We start from the raw sequence: 6,006 nt of genomic DNA on the forward strand, positions 1-6,006 counted from the left end.
GGGATTGTATAAAAACTAATTTAATGGTAAAAAGTCTGCTAGTACAAACTCTTAATAATAAAACCAGGTGAAGCCAAGGACAACGTAGCTGCCAGAAGTTCAAATATGGGAAAATAAGATATGAAGCCCCTGATAATGGGTGCTTCTGTAAGAAGTCTGTAGTGAAAGGAAAATCATAAGGACACTCATTAAGTACCAAGAGGTGTAAAGATAGTTCTACAAGTAAACACACGTCCACTGTGCCAGATCACTCAAAACTGAACCATGTGGATGAGGAAGATGACCTATTCAACCCCTTTCCCATTGCAACAAATATAAGTCATGTCTTATGAGTGACATTACTTAGGTAAAACTTGATAAAGGTGTTTCGACAGTGCCAATTGCCTATTACGAATGACCGAAAGCTCGAAATTGTACCTGGAAGCTGAGGAGGATGAAAGGGCACTGACTTTATTCTCAATATGAGGAGCTATGTGGGTGTTAAGGTTCATTCATTGATTCTTGACAAAGTTTATACATCCTACAAAAGTTTCCTTATTAAGACTATAGTGGGATTTCTAATAAATCTCTTGAAAATTATTTGTATATGACGTGAATACTAGTGAGTTAATAGTATATGACGTGAATACTAGTGCGTTAATAGCGTGATATCAAAAAAGATAACTGTATAATTCATGATCATGAAACATACTTGAATATTAAGATATGGCCAACAGAAACAAGAGGAACTCGACCAAATATAGTGTAATGAGAGACTGAAATGCTAACTTGATACATAAATGCACTAAACCTTCTGTGAGGGGTAACAACGCAATAGGGCAACTGACCTATGACAAGGAGATTCATAAATGGAGCCCCATTGTAATGAGAAACTCTGAAGAGAGCTAAACTAAGGCAGTCTAGAATAAACCTATTTATCAATACTGTATTATGATAAAGCTTACCAAGAGATGCAATGGCATCATTGTACAAATGATCTCTGTAAAAGTGACAAAAAATACTGGGCATGGCATACTACCTATCTGCATACCAGGCACTTTAAAATCAGCAAAACTTGGGCATTGTTATCACTCCAGTGACCTATTTATGACTTATGTTGCTGTTGCTTTATTATACTGAACTCAAATCTGTTTAGGGAGGCACTAAGATGCTAAGCTTGACAGACTTTGTCCTTAATTTTCCCTAGTTTCAAAGGAACTTCTGTCTATAAGATAGGCCTATTACACCACTATGGTCAAGGGAAGTATATATTTCCAGACTACAGCCTTATCAAATTTAAAGGTGATCCTTGTTTGACACAAACCTCAACTTCCCTTTCCTTGGTTTCCAATCTGATGATACTGCCACCAATAGTGTCAATCTCAGTGGTCTTTCATTTTAACAGCTTTCCTAAAAAAAAAAAAAAAAAAAAAACAACCAGGAGATTGCAATACCTCTGAACCTTACCAAGAAAGTGCTGAGGCAACCGCAAATCTGCCAGTTAATCATGTTGGGGGGAACAGAATCAAATGACAATTTTCTCAAAAGCTTTGAATAAATCACCACAATACTGCTGCCAACCTCTAAACCTACATAATCCTGTTACCTGACTCATACCACCCTGGGTTGGTAAAGTACTATGCCTGTGATCTGCTACATTCTCGGCAATGCAAACCTCAGTGCTTGTTCTGGAAAGTTATCAAAACTGCAGTCAAACTTTCAGTTGAGAATGCCACGATGGGCTAAAGACATATACCAGTGCCCTTAAAGCAAATCAATTGCTTTATTTTAATGATAACTTGAGGATGAGACATCCCTTTAGTTCTTCAATCGACATAAGAGGAACTAAATGGTTACTGTCCTCTTACTGTACGAGGCTTTCATCAACAACATAAAAAGAGGAAGTCTTCCCTTATTACAGAGCAGCCAGCCATCTCCTTGACTACAAATAAAATACCATGAGTCCTTGCAATATGGGTATGAACACAATGACAAAATCCAATTGAAAAGAACCCATTAGTCACTGCTAGTCCACCTCTTGCTACTTAAGCTGATCCTCATAGCTAATGTTATAATGAATCTTTCAGACAATCTTCATCACAAACTACAGTATACTGTATACAAACTACCTGTATTTAAGGACTTTAATGAATCTTTCAGACAATCTTCATCACAAACTACAGTATATACAAAATACCTGTATTTAAGGATTATAATGAATCTTTCTGACAATCTTCATCACAAACTACAGTATATACAAAATACTTGTATTTAAGGATTATAATGAATCTTTCAGACAATCTTCATCACAAACTACAGTATATATAAAATACCTGTATTTAAGGATTATAATGAATCTTTCAGTCAGTCTTCATTACAAACTACAGTATATACACAATACCTGTATTTAAGGATAAGGCCCAGGCAGTGCAAACAGATACTGATAACCCTGAGAACCAATATATTTTTTCTCTGCAGATACTTCATTTAGTGCATGATACTTTCATATGTTATATATATGTTTTGGGATATCTCCTCTTCAAACTGTGACTCCAAACCACCAATGCTTATTTATGAAACAGACAGGGCAAGTAATTCATTATCTGATGGAATGAACAAGGAGTCCTGGACAATGAAGTCAGCTGGAAGTTGAAGGCAGTCCCTCAGGAACTGAAAACATTTTAGGATAATTCAAAGCGCAATTCACGCCAAATGATGGAACTATTACTTAGAGCCAAACAGAACAATCCAAAAGTTCAAGTCTCCTAGAGCAAGGTTAAAGTGTCTCCACAGGATTTCTTTGTGGAAATATATGGTTCATGTGAGCATTTAAGAATGGCTAAAATAAGAATGAAAATACAGCAACTGATTGGTAAAAAACAAATACATCCTAAGAACTTTACCTATCCTAAGATGCCTGGCCCTACCTAGTGGGGGTGGGAGACAATGACCTCTTGTGGTGTAGTACTTTCAAGGTTGCACCCTAACCTATCCTAGGACACCACATCCCACCTGGCCAGGGTGGGCCCTGATCAGTCAGCCTACCCTAAATTTATCAACAAAACATCCACTTTGAAATTTCTAATGACTAACTGAGGTTCTCTGTACGTTATTGAGAAAGTGAAGATTTACTCACCATTACATAGCACTTTAAGAAATCATACATCCACAAAATTAGTTTCAACTTAGTAGTTTTGAAATAAATTATGGTTCATGCATTCAGTTTATATGGATACAGTTATAGTGGATTTACACTCATTACAAATCAATTACGTTACAGAGGTTAATTATAAATACAAAGTCTTAGTTGCCACGTAGGCCACAGAACTGAAGTGAATAAAAGGGATAAAAGAAATGACCCCTTCTTGCATCAAATGGTAAACTGCTCTTGCTAATGATGCCCTTACATTTATAAAGGGAGAGAAAATTTATAACAACATGTCAACCACTGGCAATATTTAATTTGCTGTTGGCAACAATTTATCAGCTATACTGTATTATTACCTCAATAATGAGATCATGAAAATCATAAAAAATCCTATGGTTTTGAAACAAGAGAATGCAAACCATATCAACTCAATGCTTTCTAAAGTTTTAAATAGTAAAAGGCGATCACAATTCCTTGACCTGTGACAGTTGCCATTTAACCTGAGATGTGCACTAGTCTGTGTGCCCCCACCTAACCCTTCTGGGGCCACTATGCCTCACATACCCCATACTACAGAAAGGTGCCCAGATCCTACATTAACCTGTCATTCTCCTGCTAATTTCACTTTTATTACGCTAAACAGGTATTTGTATTAATTTCTGTAATAATCATACAAATTATGGAAGCATCAATGTGAAGTACCTACAAGCTTACAAAAAATCTGAACCAATACAGTACTGAGTACCAAATACAACAACACTGAATCAGAATTCAGTATTGCAAAAGAGGTGCAATTATCTCATAATGCCGAGAGAGACTTACCTGTAGATTACATTTCACTGAACAGGCATGAAGCATTAAACATTATCCACTGTGGCTAGGTACTTGAAAAACTGGATGAAACCTAACAAACGTAGGTATTCGTAGTCACTGGACTGGCCAGACTTCTCATTTTTCTGGTCAAGATTTCGACTTTAGTATTATGTCGTGAGTAGTGTCTTCGTTGTTTAGTTCTCTGGCATGCTTTCACGTTGGACAACTCTTGTTAATTTGCCGTTCTAGGCAGGGATAGGTCAATAATATATTTCTACTTTCCTGCAAATATCCAGACACATTCAAATCCCAGCAGTTAACATTTTGATGTAATAATGCTTGACTAGATAAGGCAAAAGAGACTCCTCCCACATTCCTCTGTCGTAGTTGTCTAGTACATCTATGCTCTTGATACCTGAATACCTTCACCGGTAGCGACATTAACACCGGCAGCTTGGAGGGTTCCGCCATCATTAAGACAAATCAAGAAATCTATACTGATCAAACTTGGCCTACTTCTTAAATAACAAGATTAACACTCAACAACAACAACTAAAAAATAGTACTTACTAATCCTCAAGTGTCTATGTCTATTCCCTGGAGCTTAATGACATTGGAAAGGCTGTAGTTGCACATCTGAATTACTTCTCAGTAAAACAAGGTACCATAGTTTCCATACGGGAGGAAAGGGGATGCACTTTAAGGAAATTTATTCAGCAAAACTTTTGAGACTTATTGCTTACATGTCAACATCGTTAACCTTTAATATTTTCTTTTCAATGATACTCTAATTACATTTCTAATTCTATCCAGCCATCTGACGCCTAATGTACTTCTTAAAGCTTTCTTCAAAAATCTACAAACCTTTCATATAAGTTTTCATTAGGGATTGTACTAAACTCAGGCATTATATTACTTTTGTAAGCAATTTCAATTTATTTGCTTTACAGATCTTGTTCAGTCTGCCCAGTGTTCAATTTGCATTTTCCAGGTTTTCACTAAAGTCCAACTCAGGAGGTGAATTCTCTCTAAATTTCTTTCTGTTGTTATATAATCAGAATAATATTATGTTTGCAAGTTGCAAGCTCTAATACCATCAGATAAATAACCATTACATAGTATTTTGTTTCCAAATGACTCACTGATCTTTAAAAGGTCTTAATTATCACTAATTTCTTGAAGAGTGATCCAGCATTTGCTAGGAATAACGGAGATCGTAATTTTGCCATGAGTGTTGATGAGATGCGCATTTTGCCACGTCATGAAAACCATTATTTTGTCATGGGGTCTTCAGGCATATGCATTTTGCCATAGACTAAGAGGAATTTCTATTTTGCCAAGGGTCTGAAAAAAAATCTATTTTGTTATGATTCTTGGCATGGTCTTTCTTTAAGCGCAACTCTGCATTAGGTCTCTGTCTGTTTTGTCTTGATTCTCTAAGATGTATTGATTTAACCATAGACCTCCATGAGGTTCTAATTGTCTTGAAAAGAAGCTTTGATTTTGTAATGAGTTCTTAAGGGATGTTCTCATTTCGTCACGAGTCACATCACTGCGCTTAACAGTTCTGAATTCTCTCAAATCTGTTTTCGATTCAAGGATACTGGGAGAATCATTGGCAAGTTACTGTGTACCAGTGACTGATCATTACTCTGTATTCTCAATTATCTTGAATTCAGTCTCTTAAGAATAAGTCCATTCCTTTTGTGTTACTCTTCTACTTATTTTCCGGGTCCTTTCTTCTTCTGCTGTTTTTTATTTTGGTTAAACCTTTCAAGATAAGGGCATACAGTAATTGCCCTTCCTATATGGAATGAACAGGAACCAATTTTTTTATGCACTTTTCTGGTTTACCATCAGCACAGAGATACAATGTTGATTCCGTGAAAAAAAGTCTATTTGTTTCGAATTCAAAGAAGATGGGAAGCTCATTGTACTGCTACACTATAACCACTACATCTACTAGTACCACTACTACTACTACCACTACTACAACTACTTTATTTCTACAGTACTGGAAGAAACCACCAATACTATACAGTGTATACCCCCAACAGAGCCCATTC

Source organism: Macrobrachium rosenbergii, chromosome 10, assembly GCF_040412425.1.
Source record: "Macrobrachium rosenbergii isolate ZJJX-2024 chromosome 10, ASM4041242v1, whole genome shotgun sequence".
NCBI lineage: Eukaryota > Metazoa > Arthropoda > Malacostraca > Decapoda > Palaemonidae > Macrobrachium > Macrobrachium rosenbergii.